The sequence below is a fragment of the Hippopotamus amphibius genome, chromosome 4 (assembly GCF_030028045.1).
Source record: "Hippopotamus amphibius kiboko isolate mHipAmp2 chromosome 4, mHipAmp2.hap2, whole genome shotgun sequence".
Classification (NCBI taxonomy): Eukaryota; Metazoa; Chordata; class Mammalia; order Artiodactyla; family Hippopotamidae; genus Hippopotamus; species Hippopotamus amphibius.
This window is the reverse complement of record NC_080189.1, coordinates 185,768,896-185,787,474: the sequence shown is the minus strand read 5'-3', so window position 1 is coordinate 185,787,474 and position 18,579 is coordinate 185,768,896. Positions and strand designations below refer to the sequence as shown.

The 18,579-nt window shown below is 40.4% G+C and overlaps 1 pseudogene; it reads left to right on the top strand.

Annotated features, from left to right (window-relative positions):
• Window positions 1-16,057: 16,057 nt before the first annotated feature.
• On the top strand, window positions 16,058-17,909 carry LOC130852519 (kelch-like protein 8; annotated as a pseudogene).
• Window positions 17,910-18,579: the final 670 nt, after the last annotated feature.

Here is an 18,579-nt window from a genome sequence, read left to right as displayed (position 1 = left end):
ACGACTGTAAAAATGCACTGAGTCCACCCGGAAATGTGAAAACATACTTGACGCTAATAGAGCGAGAGCCAAATAAGCGAGCGGTTGGAGCCGTGGCCTGGGCAGCGGTGTGGCTTCCCAGATCTGGATGAAACAGGGTTGTTGCTGAGGACGGGGAGGTGGTTAAGGGACTGACCTTTGTTTTACACCATTCCAATTTGCAAGGTTAGAATTGAAAGATATTTTGATTTTTATGGAAGTTGAAGATTACTGTTCCATGGTTTTATAAGCTTCATAAACCATTTTAAAATTGACAGTGTCAGTGGGGAAAATAAATCAAAGGGATGATCCGGAATTGAGAGAAGTGATTTGTCCGTTGCTGTAGGGGCTTTTTGTTGTAATCACGCTGTGTACATTGGTGTATAATTGTTAAACCACAAGCATAATGCTTTATGGGTACCAGGGTTCCCGTCAGACAAACTAGATAGATCTCAAACATGCTTCCCTGGTTCAGGCTGGGGCATGACTTAGCAGTATTGAGACTTTGAGTTTTTGCATGGCTGCACACAAATGAGATTATTTTAGAAACTGTTAAAAATATGGACATGAAACTAGTCTGAGATTAGAGGCCTGCTTCCTCAGAAAAGTTTTAACATCCACATATAAAGTGATCACTTTTTTGGGTAATGTTTGATGGCCCCATATTTAAATTGATTTAAAAAGTTTGTACTAATTTTAACTTTAATTTTTAGTATGTGTACCATTCATTGTGTCTAATCACAGACAACTTTTAAAAATCACTGTTAAACATACCATTTGTTGAATGCTTCTCACGAGCTAGGATTTTCTAAGTCCTTTGAATACACAACCTTTTTTACTTCTTTGCTCCATGAGGAATTTTTATTCCCATTTTACAAATGAGCAAACTGAGGCTTACTGGAACGAATTAAGCAACTTGCCCAAGATCCTATCTAGTAAGTGGTAGAGCTAGAATTTAAACACAGATCTGATCCCAAAGTCTGCTCCCTTAGCCATTATATGTCACAGCCTCTCCAGGCGAGTATAACCATAAATCAAACGAGGCAATTTGCATGTGTAATCCCATTTAATTCGTTAACAATCATGTGAGGGAGTGTTGTTACGCCCATTTTACAGGTGAGGAAAGAGACTCAAGAAGGTTTAGTAATTTTCCCTAAGTCACCTGTCTAATAAACAGTAGACAGCATTTGAACTCTAGCTTGACGCCAAGCTCATTGCACAATTCCACCTCCCATTTCTGGGTCTCTGCCTCATTTGACTGCATTATTTCCCCCAACCAGGTGCTCACAGTTTGCTAAATAATGGCTGCTTGTTGCTTATGAAATCCTTGTCAAATGAGTACCCAAATTATGCATTTCAGGGAACATCCTGGACGGCAGACATGAATAGCTACTGGAAAGGTAAATTATTAAATTGGCCTTACAGTTGTTTAGTTATTGTTGTCTGTGGGTCTGTTTAGCATGAATTAGCCCCCATAAGCAAGATCAGGTGTTGTGTGGACTGAGAACTTGTGCTTCTGAGCTGAGGGCCACTGAGGGGATCAAGGCATTGCCCTCTATGGTGGGCCTCCCTCTATGACATCCCTCTCTCAGCTCTAACCTCCAGCATACTGTTAAAGCTGCCCACTATTAGTTACTTAAGCTCCTGTCTCCCCCAGTTGAGGATGGACTACAGGGGATATGCCCTGTTCTCTTTCTAGCTCAAGCTTGTAAGTGTACCCATAGGCAGACATTTGAAGCTGCTGGAAGGGAACTGAAGGTTATCTAGTGAGTACAGAAGTGGTGAAGGGCGTTGGCTGTGTTCAGGGCTAGTGTTCTAAACCATGGCAATCTAATGCACCATATCAGTAAACATTTCTGAACTGCTAGACAGCGAGGATACAGGCCCTGCCTACATCTCAGGCCCTGCCGAGGGAGACCACATGTCAATAAGCAGTGGCTAATATCTTCCTGGTGGACACCCAAGTGAAGCTTTCCCCGCTCTGTGGAATTGTTGACCCTCTGGGCAGGATGTCTCCCTGACTTTGGCCCCCACCCCACCCCACACCTCTGGCATTCACAGCACTTTATTGTAGTTGCCAGTTCACTTATCCATCTTCCTCATTACGGTAAGTAACTTGCAGACAGGAGACTTATCCTTGAGGAGAAAGGAGAACCAAGGAATCTGAACTTTGGCTGAGGACTAGAGACCTTCAGTTGCAAAGGGGACAGATGCCTCGGAGGAAAAGAGATATCCAGGCGAGATGTCACTGGGGACTGATGTGACATCTTCCTCCTCTCAAGTATAGAACTCCGACGGGAGTCTATCCTGTGTCATTCCTGGAAAGAGAAAAAAGTGCACAATGGTATCGATTCAGTAAATGATGGAGAAGGTGGGCGACTCGGAGAGCAGGCGCTGCTCTTGAATTGGTTGTGTCCTGGTCACACACAACACCCCAGGATGGGATAATGACCACACTGGTGGCTTCTGGCTCACCGCAGGTCCTTTCTTCAGGGAGGCAAGGTGTATGTGTGCTGAATTGAACCCTCACCTGCATGATTCTAGCGGCAATAGCCAAGTCACTTACTCACGCAATGTGCTGCTGAGGACCTATGAGGCGTGCGCACTCAGGGGGCTGGAAGGGGCCGAGGGGCACCCTGCAGCTGGCTCTCCTGCTGAGACCCTGGATTCCAGCTCTGATTCCTGACAGCCATCTGCAAACCTTTTTGAGAGAACATCTTAACATGTTGCCATCTCTGCCACACTGTTCCCTTTAGCTGGGAGTCTGGCGCAGTGTATCCATGTGCCAGCCACTGGTTACAGATGGGCTGTGGCCTAGGCCTTGTAATTTCTTTCCCTCTTCCTTCCTTCCTTCCTTTTTCTTTTTCTTTCTTTCTCTTTCTTTCTTTTTTTTACTGTATTAAAAATTTTAATTCTGTTCAATGAAAGTCACCATACACAAAATGAACAAAGAAAAGCAATGGACTGTTACACACACATACTAACACACAACACACACACACACACAGAATCTAAAGAGATAGGAAAGGATTAGTATTCAAAATATACAAAGAATCTTCTACAAATCAATAAGAAAAAGCCAAACAACCGAATCGAAAAATGGGCAGAGAATACTAACAGCTGATTCACAAGAGAAGAAATCTAAATGGCTACTAAAAATAGGAGAAAATATTCAGTCTTACTGAGACGGAATGTCTGCTTTACCCACCTATCAGCAGAATTTTAAAGTCTGGTTTTGTCAGGTGTTGACCAGATCATGGAACAGTACAAACTATTATAAGCCACCAATAGGTGTATAATATTGAGTGACATTGGAGATTATTCTAGCAATGACTATCTGCTGTTCAGAAATTCCACTTCTAGGTATATATTCTAGAAATATATGGAAATGTATAGAACAAAACATTCATTGCATCATTGTTTCTAAAACTAAGAATGAAGTTCTAATCTAAAATATCCATCAACACAGTATGAGCTAATTAAGTTGGTGTGTATGTATGTAATGAAGTACTACATGGCAGTTAAAAGAATTTACATGCTGTGAATATGCCTAAATCTCTCAAAAACATTATGTGGAATAAAAACAAAATGCTGATACATATATATGAAAAATATTACATGATAAATATGTCTAAATATAACATGTAGGTGAAGAATAAACATAACATCCATGATGTGGCTGCCTTTGAGGTTAAGGAAGAAAACAATGTCGTCACACATTAAAAAAAGGTTCAACTGAATCTGCATTGTCTTTGTTCTTTCACGAGTAATGGAAAAGATCTGGAGCAAAGGCAACAGGATATTGAAATATGCTGGCTCTACATGGGGATGCATTGATATTTAATGTATCATTCTCTGTAGTTTTCAATATCTTAAAAATATTTGATTCTATTGTGCAAGTGCTTATTAGGTACCAGTTGTATACTCAGCACAGTGCTAAGTAAAGAAAAAATAAGAAAAAGAAAGAAAAGAAGGTAGCAATGAAATTTTCACATATTGAGGTATGGGAAGTCATTCTGGCTTATACATGCGTTAACTTGAATTTTATGCTGACTAGAACAGCCTGCTTGTAGCCTATCCAACATACATTCTACATCTGCTTTAATTATTATTTTTTAAGTTAATTAATTTATTGGCTGTGTCAGGTCTTTTTTGCTGCACATGGGCTTTCTCTAGTTGCAGAGTGTGAGGGCTACTCTTCATTGTGGTGTGCAGGCTTCTCATTGTGGTGGCTTCTCTTGTTGAGGAGCACAGGCTCTAGGTGCTCAGGCTTCAGTAGTTGTGGCATGTGGGCTCAGTAGTTGTGGCTCACGGACTGTAGAGCACAGGCTCAGTAGTTGTGGCGCATGGGCTTAGTTGCTCCTTGGCATGTGGGATCTTCCTGACCAGGGCTTGAACCCATGTCCCCTGCATTAGCAAGTGGATTCTTAACCACTGTGCCACCAGGGAAGCCCCTGCTTTGATAATTAAAGAAAAAGATGCATTGACCAGAAGTAAAGAATGTCCATGTTAAAAATGGAGATTAAATGCCTCCCTTCCCGGGATGCCAATGCTGGTCCTACTTTGATGATAACACTCCTTTCCCAGCACCAGGTGCCATGCTGACTCGCTGTGTACGTGCTGATCTGTTTTTCTTGAAACCTTGAAGGAATGTATCCCTGACCTGTTTGATGTCCTTTGTTCTGACAAGATGTAAAACCGTGCTGAAAACCATTCTTCTCTGGAGCATCTTCTCAGAGTCATCTGGGAAGCTGGTTTCTGGGCTATAGTCTCAGTTTGGCTCAAATAAAACTCTTTTCTAAACCTATTATAGATTGTTTACTGAATACTTTCATCAACGTTGCTTGGTTTAGTTGGCAGAATATCAGAAAAACCCAACTGAGTTCACCTGGAGTCTACTTTTTTAAAAAAATTATCTATTTGGCTGCGCTGGGTCTTAATTCTAGCATGCAGGACTCTTAGTTGCAATTTGTGGGATCTAGTTTTCTGCCCAGGGATTGAACCCAGGCCCCAACTTTGGGAGAATGGAGTCTTAACCACTGGACCACCAGGGAATCTCACCTGGAGTCTACTTTAGACCAGCACTTGGTACCAAGCATGGGCCCCTTGAGCCCCTGCAACTTCACTGCACCTGTGAGGTGATTGGGTTTTTCCTGCTCTCTGGATCTTCTTGTATTTTTTTTTTCGGCTGTGCTGCATGGCATGTGGGATCTTAGTTCCTTGGCCGGGGATTGAACCTGCACCCCTCTACAGTGAAAGTGTGGAGTCTTAACCACTGGACGGCCAGGAAAGTCCCCTGGATCAGCTTGTATTAAGTGATGGTCCACGACTTTTACCTGAGCTGTTATCTTAAGAATTGGAGTCTTAAGGGGGTACCAGTACATCTCCTATGTGAAGAAGACCTAGAGGGAATTTCTAGGCAAGCTGTCTAGAGGAAATTTCCATGCAGCTTCCTGGAAGGAATTTTGGAGTGAAGTGGGTTGGATAATTTTTTTTTTTAATGTGGCTTAAAATTGGAAATTTAAATTTAATTTTACACTTGCAGTTTATAATAAGATGAATCTAAAAGAAAGGGGGAAATTGTGTTTCCAAGGCCTATCAACTCCCGTTCAGGCAGCCACCCACTGGAACTCTGGTTGGCTTCTACAATTGGTACAGAATCAATACTTGCAAGTACTTTTCTAACCCTAAAATGGTCAGGATGCAACTTTTTTTGACATTCCAAAACTGATTTTTGCATGCACAATTAAAGAAAGCTGGCTTGATGAAACATCTTATCAAAATTCTGACTTTGAAGGGACATAAGTACTCCTAGGAGAAAGCTTGAAGTTATATCTCTTATCATGTCCTTGAAATGCAAACACAGTCCACATTGCCTGAGACTACAGCCTTGATTCAATTAGTAGAACCTAAAACTGAAGGGGGGAAAAAGGAGGGAATAAAAGACCTTTTAAATTCAAGAAGGGGCCTTCCCTGATGACGTAGTGGTTAAGAATCCGCCTGCCAATGCCAGGGACACAGGTTCGAGCCCTGGGCCTGTGCTCTAGAGCCTGTGAGTCACAACTACTGAGCTCACACACTGCAACTAGTGAAGCCCATGTGCCTAGAGTCCATGCTCTGCAGCAAGAGAAGCCACCACAATGAGAAGCCCATGTACTGGAATGAAGAGTAGCTCCTGCTCGCTGCAACTACAGAAAGTCTGTGGGCAGCAAGAAAGACCCAATGCAGCCAAAAATAAATAAATAAATTTACTAAAAAAAATTCAAGCAGGAAGGCTAAGGTCTCTGTCTGTGTCTATCTGGATGTACGTATGTCCGTGTGTATGTTATAAATATGATATGTTTCTAACTCTGGATGATATTATCAATATGCATTTGTAAAAGAGCTCTATTTAATTTACTTAAAAGTAAGCTCTTACATTACTCAGCCATAAAAAAGAATGAAATAATGCCATGTGCAGACATGGATGGGTCTAGAGATTATCATACTAAGTGACATAAGTCAGACAGAGAAAGAGAAATTTCGTATGATATCAGTTCTATGTAGAATCCCCAAAAAGATACAAATGAACGTATTACAAAACAGACTCATAGACAGAAGAAGAACTATGGTTACCAAAGGGCAAAGTGGGGGAGGGGTAAATTAGGAGTTTGGGATTAGCAGATACAAACTACTATATATAAAACAGATAACAAGGTCCTGTGTTAGCACAGGGAAATATAGTCAATATTTTGTAATAAAGTATAATGGAAAAGAATCTGAAAAAGAATATATACCATATCTATACCTATATACTTATATCTCTTATCTATGTATCTATCCGTCTTTGAATCACTTTGCTGTACACCAGAAACTAACACACATTGTACATCAACAATACTTCAGGGGCTTCCCTGGTGGCGCAGTGGTTAAGAATCCACCTGCCAATGCAGGGGACGCGGGTTCCATCCCTGGTCTGGGATGATCCCACATGCCACAGAGCAACTAAGCCCATGTGCCACAATTACCAAGCCTGTGCCCTAAAGCCTGCTTGCCACAACTAGAGAAAGCCTGTGCACTTGAGGGCCCATGTGCCACAACTAGTGAGCCTATGTGCTGCAACTACTGAAGCCCGCATGCCTAGAGTCTATGCTCTGCAACAAGAGAAGCCACTGCAATGAGAAGCCAGCACACCACAATGAATGAGTAGCCCCCACTCACCACAACTAGAGAAAGCCCGTGAGCAGCAAGGAAGACCCAATGCAGCCAAAAACAAACAAACAAACAAAGAAACAAACAACCCCAAAACTGAAACATTCATTGCTAAACATATCTAAATTTACCTACTTTGTCTTCTTTTGAAAGAAAAAACTAAAGATGTTTGGGTTTACTAGACACATGTCTTGTACCACATTAAAAAGAGAAATTATGCTATGAGGAAAAGGCATGTTTTTAAAGGTTATGGAATATGTTGTTAAGTTTGCTAACTAGGAAATACTGGTATGACAGAGTCAATTATTTTCTTCTTGATTTTCACTAGAGATTAAGTTTTTTAAGGGTTAAAATGGTAATATATGTAATTAAAGATACTAAAATAATAAAGTAAGCATTTCAGGTGTGAAAAAGTAGGCTATATACTCTCAGTGATAGAAGATATAAAAAATGTAAATATCTTTGTTTAGAGAAAAAAAGGAGAGTAATTTTGCCCTAGAGCTGCTTGTTTCTGGATGGACAAAAGGGAGTGGGGGGACAAATGAATATGGATACAGAGAGTGAGGGAAGGTTATGGAAAAGGAAACTGGAGAAAAGAGTTTTGTACATGGTCAGAATTGATTACAATTAGATTGAATTTAATTAGGTAAATAAAATTTGTTATTAAAAGTAGTTGAAGCAGGCTTCCTAGGTAGCGCAGTGGTTGAGAATCCGCCTGCCAATGCAGGGCACACAGGTTCGAGCCCTGCCCCAGGAAGATCCCACATGCCACGGAGCAACTAAGCCCGTGCACCACAGCTATTGAACCTGTGCTTTAGAGCCCGTGAGCCACAACTATTGAGCCTGTGTGCTGCAACTACTGAAGCCCATGCACCTAGAGCCCATGCTCCACAACAAGAGAAGCCACGGCAATGAGGAGCCCACGCACCACAACGAAGAGTAGCGCCCACTCTCCGCAACTAAAAAGAAAGCCCGCGCACAGCAAAAAAGACCCAACACAGCCAATAAAATAAATAAATAAATTTATAAAAAAAAAAAAGTAGTTGAAGCAAGACTGGATTTGTTTGTTTTCTCTCTGTTAAGAGAACAAAGTTTTGTTGGAATGCTGCTTTTGATAACAGATTGTGTGAATTTCTTTGCCTTTAAGTGATCTGTATCTGATTTTGAAATTTTTTGTCACTCTGGTTAAGTAAATAAGTATTGTTTCATAGTGTCCTATGATCCTATTTGACCAAGTGTTTTGAAACTTTTTGATATTTTTGACAAAATTCCAAAATATCAAATTCTAATTAAAGTTCTTTTGATCTCCAGCTAACTTTGGGATGCTTCAGAGGGCCCCTGAGGCATCTTAGAAAAATATTACCTAGGATTATTTGGTAGATTAAATTATGTGGGAAGCATTGTCAAATAAGAGGTAACATTAAGCCTTCTTTATGTTATGTCTATATAAGTATATGTATTATGTGTTCCAGAAATTATATGAAATTCCTGGAAATCTTATATGTCTTGACATAAAATGTTATCTGTCATCAAAACTGAGGCTCCCACTACAAGGGCTGAGCCTGTGTGTTAGGGAAATGCCCTAGCTGACTTTCATGCCAAGGCAACAACAACAGAATCTGTAAAGATCATGGCACAGATAAATTCCATTCTGCTTCTACAAAAATTAACCCCTCATTGTCAGACTTTTGCCATCCTGATGTCCTTGTAACATGGCAACAGTCTGCTCCTAAATCAGAAATTAAATGGGTAAACGATAGCTGTGAATTAAACAGTTGGGGCTGTGGGAAACCCAAGATGGCCACTTGGCTCTTCCTGGCTCTCTGGCAAACACTATCTTTTATTTGGTGGGTTAAAGCCTTCCCTTGCTGCAAGGCTGATGCCTTCACAATGCAAAACTGTTAGGAATGTGTTTTTGCACTTGGGGTACTCTTTCCACAATCTCCAGTGATCAAGGCACCCACTTCATTGGGTAAATCATACGAACCTTAACAAAAACCTCACAAGCTTCTTAACGTTATCATTGTCACTATGATTCTCAATTATCAGGCAAGGTAAAAAAAAACTAATGGAAAAGCTAGACTTAAGCAGAGCAAAAAATAATTACAGATTGGGACTTCCTTGGTGGTACAGTGGTTAAGAATCTGCCTGCCAATGCAGGGGACACAGGTTTGATCCCTGGCCCAGGAAGATCCCACATGCTGCGGAGCAACTAAGCCCGCAAGCCACAACTACTGAGCTCACGTGCCCCAACTATTGAAGCCCATGCATCTAGAGCCCATGCTCCACAACAAGAGAAGCCACCACAATGAGATGCCTGTGCACCACAACGAAGAGTAGCCCCCACTTGTCACTGGAGAAAAGCCTGTGCACAGCAACAAAGACCAACACAGCCAATTAAATAAATAAATAAGTAAATAAATATAATTACATTGGATTTAATGAACTGATAAATATGATTATAATTTTTATGACCTTTTGTCTGAAATAAAGTTTAATCTTTATTTTCCAGATAAGGGAATCTTTCCCTTTAAACTAATTATGACTTACAGCAATTTGGTAAATTACACACTTGTAAAACAGATTTGAAGCATTTATCTTTTCTCTCTGCCTGATTCCTCCAGAATCTGGAAACACTTAGGTTCCCAGCAGCCTTTCCAGGTGAATATGGTAGGCCACTTCCTGGTAGATATAAGAACCTCAAGATATTTTGGAACTTGAGAAGAGAGGGATCCACCTAAATCTATAGGTACTGCAGGCAGAATCTAATGGCAAGTCCTTGGCATGGCTTTCCTGGCCTTGAGACGCCTTTTAAAATTCAGTCTGTGAGACTTCCCTGATGGTCCAGTGATTAAGACTCCGCTTCAACTGCATGGGGCACGGGTTCGATACCTGGTCAGGGAACTAAGATTCTATAAGCAAGCCATGTGGTGGAGAAAAAAAAAAAGTTCAATCTGAGATCAATTATGAAAGGCTCCAACAAAGCCAAATTTAAAAGAATCTGTACAATCAATAACAATTATGTAAATAATCAGGCCAAGTGTATTGAAAACAGACTTATTTTGCAAACAAATTAGTCTTAATTTGACTATTTGGTAAAGATGAGGATAACTTAGAGAGAAAAAATTATGTTTCAATAATATATCTTATGGATATTGAGGTTTTATATATACTGAGGTTTTGTATTTACTACCTACACTCAAAATGTCTCTTTGTTATTTAATTATTGTAAAGTTTAATTGAGTTTTTTTAATATTTATTTATTTATTTCATTTATTTATTGGCTGTGTTGGGTCTTCATTGCTGTGCGTGGGCTTTCTCTAGTTGTGGCAAGTGGGGGCTACTCTTCATTGCAGTGTGCAGGCTTCTCATTGCAGTGGCTTCTCTTGTTGTGGAGCACGGGCTCTATGTATGCAGGCTTCAGTAGTTGCAGCACGCGGGCTCAGTAGTTGTGGCTCACAGGCTCCAGAGTACAGGGTCAGTAGTTGTGGCACAGGGGCTTAGCTGCTCCCCAGCATGTGGGATCTTCCCAGCCCAGGGATAGAACCCGTGTTGCCTGCACTGGCAGGCGGCTTCTTAACCACTGCGCCACTAGGGAAGTCTCTAATTGAGTTTTTTGAGAGGATATTCTCAATTTGTTTCTGAAGCTGATCACGGTAATCTATCTTTGAATGAAGATCAGATGCCCCATGATCTGTACCCAGGAGATTATGCATCCTGGAAAAGACATTTAAAGGACTCTCTCTCCAACTTAGTTGGAAGGACCCTTCTCAGATACTCTTAAGTAACATGTGCACAATAAAACTGAAGGGAATTAACTCTTGAATTTATATTTTCCACTTACGAGGGGCCTCTGCGTTAGACTTGGTCCATAGAAAGGACTGCTGATCAAACAACCATGGCTGCATTCTATGATGGATTATCTTCTTGCTTCTAGGAATGACTTACAAGAAGCTCCTATTGACAGTGCTGATCTAATTTGGTTTACAGATGGGTCCTACTTAAAAGATGAACAAGGATATTAAAGAGCCGGATATGCAATAACGTCCACAATGGACATAACTGAAAGCCCTTATTTACCAGAAATTAAGTCAGCACAACCAGCTGAAAAATTGCTTTAACTGGAGCTTGTCAACTAGCTAAAGACCAGATAGCAAGTGTTTATACTGATAATTGTTATGCCTTTGGAGTGGCACACGACTTTGGGATGCTATGTCAACAATGAGGTTTTTTAACTTCAAGAAAGATGAAAAACAGATTAAAAAGTGGAAAATAGATTGCAGAGTTATTAAATGCTATACAATTACCAAAAGAGTTAGCAATTATTAAAACACCAGGACATTCCAAATCTAAGAGTATGGAAGCTAAAGGAAATCAGCTTGCTGATGCTGCCACCAAGCAAGCAGCTTTAAATAATCGTTCTGTCCAGTCTCGAGAATGTTCACTGCTCTCTATTGACCCTGCTAATTCAATGAAGAATTTCCTTCTACAGGCTCAAGAAATTGCCACTGAAGAAGAGAAACAGATATGGCAATTAAAAAGGGGAAATTTTTAATCCTGTCACACAAATATGGTTTGGACCTGACCAGAAACCTATAGTACCTGCTGGAGCTCAATTGCCATTGCTGCAACATATATATTCTTTAACTTGCTGAGAACCTGAGAAAATGATTCTATGGGGAAAACAGTACGTTTGGAAAGTTTCTCCCACAGTGGTTCATAATGCGTATGCTCACTGAAATATATGTCCTAAATATAACCCTGGAAAGTCACTTCGTGGGTCACAAGGCCATTTCCCCCTTCCTAAGCAACCCTTTGAAATATGGCAATTGAATTTCGTCCAAACGCAACCCTCTCGAGGAAATAAATACATCTTGGTAATGATCTGCATGTTTTCACATTGGGTTGAAGCTTTTCCATGCAGGAGAGCAATGGCTTTAAGAGTATGTAAATTGTTATTAGAAAACATAGTTCCTACTTGGGGAACCCCTTCTGAATTACACGGTGACTGGGGAACTCATTTTACTGGACAAATATATTAAATTTACTTGTGACATTTGACCAATAATGCTGCATTTTCACTGTGTTTATCATCCCCAATCTTTAGGATTGGTAGAGAGGACTAATGGTGCTATCAAAATGCAACTTGCAAAACTTTCAGAAGCATTTCATCTCTCATGGTCAAAAGCTCTTCTGCTAGTGCTTCTCAACCTTAGATTCATGCCTTTTGGTAAACACAACCTGGTCCTTTTGAAATAATAACAGGATGGCCTCTGTGATTAGATGAGGGAATATATGAACCAACCTTACTCCAAGGAGATATATTACATTGAAGTATTGTCAAGGCCTTGTTAAAACACTTAAGGGAAATGAAAATTAGTAGCTAACTCCTTTTGTGGCGAGATCCTGGGAGATGAAGACCTTAAGGATCGTGGATTACAACCTGGAGATTTTTTTTTATTGGAAAAGACATAAAAAATTCATTGCAGCCACATCAGAAAGGACCTTATCAGGTATTATTAACTGATCCATGTGCTGCCAAATTAGAAGTCATAGACTCGTGGATTCACACCTCTCATTTTAAAAAGCCCTCTCTAAGAGGAAACCCTCTACACTGTTGGTGGGAAAGTAAATTGATGCAGCCACTATAGAAAACAGTATGAAGTTTCCTTAAAAACCTAAAAACAGAGTTGCCATATGATCCAGCAATTCCACTCCTGGGTATATATACTGACAAAACTCTATTTCAAAAAGAAATGTACCCCTATGTTCATAGCACTATTCACAATAGCCAAGACATAGAAGCAACCTAAATGACCATCCATAGATGCATAGACAAAGAAGATGTGATATATATATATATATATATATATATACACACACACATACATACAGTAGAATATTATTCAGCCATAAAAAATGAAATAATGCCATTTGCAGCAATATGGATGGACCTAGAGATTATCAAATTAAGTAAAGTAACTCAGAAAGAGAAAGACAAATATCATGTGATATCACTTATATGTGGAATCTAAAATATGACACAAGTGAACTTATTTACAAAACAGAAGCAGACTCATAGGCATAGAGAAAAGACTCATGGTTGCCAAGAGGAAGAGGGACTCTGGGGGAGGGATGGATTAGGAGTTTGGGGTTAGCAGATGCAAACTATTATACATATGATGAATAAACAACAAGGTCCTACTGTATAGTACAGGGAATTATATTCAATATCCTGTAATAAACCATAATGGAAAAGAACATGAAAAATAAAAAAAATGTATATAACTGAATCACTTTGCTATACACCAGAAACTAACATAACATTGTAGATCAACTATACTTCAATTGAAAAAAAAAGAATGTTGAACTTACACCCACACAAAGGTCCTCTCCACCTGAATGGACTTTGTCCCCTATTTCTCACACCTGGCTTCAACAAAGATCAAACTACACCTTCACCAGGATGAGAAGAAAATGACAACAGTGGCAAACAGCTGACCCAAGAATCTGGGCCAGACCTGTAAGGCCCATCCTACTAGTTTGTCCCCCTAACAAAATTGAAAGTGATTGTTTTACTTCTAGCTATACTTTTGCCCCAATACTCAGGATGGAAAGAAAATTCTTTACTAAAGTTGTTGTAAAGTATAGCTACCGGGATAATCCCCTCATAAGATCAATCACTGACTTTTCAGATGTTCCTAATGTTACCACTCATCCAGACCAATCTCCCTCTGACCTAATCTTTCACGTTCAAATTTTTCAACATATTCATATGTATATCTCTCGTCTGACACTATCCTCTGTTCTTAGAGGCTGGACACAATTTACCCCAGGACACCCTCACTCTCTTCCTTACTTAATTGAAAAATGTCTTAAAGAGAAAAATGCATGTAAATTGTGCCAGCAACTCCCTTACATCAAATACCTAGTTGACTTTTGGAAAGCCTACAAGAGAAGTGATCCACAGTTTAAAAGTGTGTTGACAAACTCCTGATTCATGACGCTACCAATGAGAGCACTCTGGGAGGGGTCACTTGTGCTCCCCCCGGTTCTGTCTTCATATGTGGTGTTGGAATTGACCCACCTTCCCAAGATTGGGCTCGTAAATGTCTTAATAGCTGACGAATAGGTGGTTTATGTTTATTAGGACATTATGTTACTCCATTGTCTATACATCAGGAAATAGATGAACCTCCTTTCTCTCTTCATTACAGAAGCAAGAGATCCATGTTGGCAAGATACCAACATACCTGGTGGCACAATCTTTTCATTCCTAATGCAAGAATATATGTAAACAAAGAGATGATTAGAAATCTAAAAGTCACCATTCATTGAATAGCTGAAGAGACTGCAAAAACAAACAAACAAACAAACAAACAAACAAAAAACACTGCAGCACAACAGACATCCCTAAATTCATTAGCCAAAGTAGTGTTAGTTGCCTTAGATGCTCTACTGGCTAAACAAGGAGGTGTTTCTGCTATTTCTCATATTACTTGTTGCACTTATAATAATACCCCTGGAGAAGTTGAGACTTGCCTAGAAATAACTTCCCCAAAGGAAAGGTGGTTACAAGATGTAAGAAAAACTGACCCTTTAAGTGACCTGTTTAATTGGCACCCTTCAAGAATAAGCAATTTTTTTCACTCTGTTTTACAAATGATTATTATTTTCATAACATATGTTATCATTCTTTTCCTAACTATCAAGCTACTCATGACATGTATCACTGCTTGCTGTAAGTCTAAAAGCACATGTAGGGACTTCCCTGGGGGTCCAGTGACTAAGATTTTGCCTTCCAGTGCAGGGGGTGTGGGTTCAGTCTCTGGCTGGGGAGTTGAGATCCCACATGCCTTGCGGCCAAAAAACCAAAACATAAAACAAGCAATATTGTAACATATTCAACAAAGACTTTAAAAATGGTCCACATAGAAAAAAATCTTTAGGGACTTCCCTGGTAGTGTAGGGCACATGGGCTCAAGTCCTGGTCCTGGAAGATCCCACATGCTACAGAGCAACTAAGCCCATGTGCCACAACTACTGAGCCTGCACTCCAGATCCTGTGAGCCACAACTACTGAGCCCACATGCCACAACTACTGAAGCCCACATGTCTAGAGCTTGTGCTCTGCAACAAGAGAAGCCACCACAATGAGAAGCCTGCACACCACGACAAAGAGTAGTCCCCACTCACCGCAACTGGAGAAAGCCCGTGCACAGAAATGAACACCCAACACAGCCAATAGATAAATAAATAAATTTATTTAAGAAAAAGAAAAAATCTTAAAAAAAAAAATAAAAGCTCATGTACTATGTTTTTGTGACAATTCTATATGGTTGATAATGCATATAGATTATAAAATGCTTCCTCCATCAATATATGGCTCTGTATTTATCCATTACACTCAATTACCCCTCCCCCCAAGAGGATAACTAGGCAGCTCTATTTCTATTTTAAAAAAATAAAAATAAAGAAAAGAGGTAGACCTAGGACCAAGGGACATGCTAGACCCAGGGCAGGAAACAACCACCCTGGCATTGAGGGACAAATATTTTGATCATCAATGATTTCTATTGAAAGATTTACAATCAAAAGGGGGAGGCGAGGGGCTGGTGTGGCACCACTCGGGGCTGCAGGAACCTGGTGGTGTGGCTCAGCCTTGGCGAGGCTGGGAGAAACCCAGCAGAGGGACGAGCTGAGGACTGAGTCTCAGCAAACTGGACAATGGCAGTTGAGTAGGTTTTGAAAAATGTCCAGTAGACTGCATCTACCTTCTTCCTATCCTTAATAAAAGAATAAATGGGATGTTTGAGAAGAGAGCTGTATTAAAAGAAGAGTGTTGCAAATGGCTTCAGAATCTGTGAATGCAAAACAACCTACGGACTGTTTCACAAAAGGGGAAAAGGCAACAGCACCAGCAAGTAAAGAACAGATCTTCACTTGGTGATGGTGATGGAGAGGACTCCTTTATCTTTGAGGCAAATGAAGCTTGGAAAGATTTTTATGGTTCTTTTCTTGTTTTATGAAAATGGAAACTCTGTGATGTCACATTGAAGGCTGGCTCAAAGCTTATTTCTTGTCAAAAACTGGTATTGGCTTGTGTGATTCCCTACTTCAGAGCTATGTTTCTCTCTGAAATGGCTGAAGCCAAGCAAACACTGATTGAGATCAGAGATTTTGGTGGTGATGCAATAGAAGACTTAGTAAAGTTTGTCTATTCTGCTCGGCTCACTTTGACTGTTGACAATGTCCAGCCTCTCTTATATGCAGCCTGTATTCTACAGGTTGACTGGTGGCTAGAGCTTGTTGTGAATATATGAAGTTACATTTTCATGCCTCCAATTGTCTGACAGTAAGAGCCTTTGTAGAAAGTCACAATCGAATAGACTTAATGGACATGGCGGATCAGTATGCCTGTGACCATTTTTCTGAAGTGGTGGAATGTGAAGACTTTGTAAGTGTGTCACCCCAGCATCTCCATAAGCTTTTGTCCTCCAGTAGTCTAAATACTGAGGATGAAAAGCAGGTCCGTAGTGCAGCCATCAATGGCTTCTTGCCAGTCCTCAGCATCATTCCAAATGATTGGATGAAACTTGCACAGGTTCGTTTGCCACTGTTGCCAGCTGATTTTCTTATGGGTGTTGTGGCAAAAGAACAGATTGTCAAACAAAATCTAAAATGTAGAGATCTATTGGATGAAGCAAGGAATTACCACCTTCACTTGAGTAGCAGAGCAGTACCTGACTTCGGATACTCCATTTGGACTACTCCAAGGAAACATACTGCTGTTGTGCTATTTTGTGTAGGTGGTTAAGGTGGATTGGGTAACCCCATTTGCAGTATTGAATGCTATTCTATAAACAAAAACTGTTCATTCTTTGGACCAGAAATGAACAGTTGAAGGTGACATGTGGGTGTAATCTCAGTGGAAGGTAAAGTGTGTGCAGTGGGTGGACATGATGGAAATGAACATTTAGGTAGTATGGAGATGTTTGATCCTCTCACTAATAAATGGATGATGAAGGCATCAATGAACACAAAGAGGCGAGGAATTGCCTTGGCCTCCTTGGGAGGCCCAATTTATGCAATTGGAGGGTTAGATGACAACACTTGCTCCAATGAGGTGGAGGTGTATGACATAGAATCTGATCGGTGGAGTATAGTGGCACCAATGAGTACTCTCCGTGGAGGAGTTGGCCCTGTGGCTCTTGCGAACCATGTTTATGCAGTAGGTGGCAATGATGGAGTAGCTTCTCTACCTAGTGTGCAGAGGTATGATCCACATCTCGATAAATGGATAGCAGTTAAAGAAATGGGTCCGCGAAGAGCAGACAGTGGAGTTAGTGAGCTCCATGGTTGCTTATACGTTGTTGGAGGTTTTGATGATAATTCTCTGAGTTCAGCTGAGCAGTATGATCCTAGAAGCAACAAGTGGGAGTATGTAGCAGCCCTCACTCTTTCCCAGGGGTGGAGTGGGGACCGCAACAGGGATGGGCAAAATCTTTGCACTTGGTGGTCATAATGGCAATGCATACTTAAATACAGTGGAGGCGTTTGATCCAGTGCTGAATAGGTGGGAGCTTGTTGGATCTGTGTCTCATTGCAGAGCTGGAGCAGGTGTAGCTGTGTGTGCCTGTTTAATTAGCCAAATTCGAGATGTAGATCGTGGGTCCAGTAACATGGCTGACTGGATGTGACTTGAGTTCCAGCCACCAACAATTTAGTCATATCTGTAGGCAAGAAAGATAACCAGGATTTTGTAATGGCCACCTTTGAACAATTTTCACTACTACTAGAGTTTCATTTAAATGTAAACTGTTGTGACTAAGTGCAGCTTTTGAAATGGTAGCTGAAGAACTACTAGTAATAAAGTTGATACTTCCCACTTTAACAAATAATGAACTAGGGAAGGAAAACACTCTAACCTGAAACCATATGTCCTCCAAAAAATATGTTTAAAGGACTACCAAAACCTTGAAATTCCTTTTAAAAAAAAAAAATTCCTTAGGCAGTGGATTTTTCCTAGAGGGGAGATTGCAACCTATTAATCAATACAAGGATATCAGGACACATAACAGACCTGCTCCATTTGAACATCTTTTCCACTTGGTGCCGATGAATTTATGCCTTGCTTTTTTCTAGGTGTTGAATTTTCAATTCCTTGGATATTTACAGAGGTAGGAAAAATGTTTCATCTTTCTGAGTGCCCCTTGGGGCTGTGTTTTCAGGAGCTTATAGGAATGCTATATGAAGCCCTTAATTTCAGTTTGACTTGTTAGGACAGCAAAAGATGTAAATGAACCAATTCCATCTGAACAAATCTACTTTTATTTTTTCATTTCATGCAGAAAGAATTTGTTTCATAAT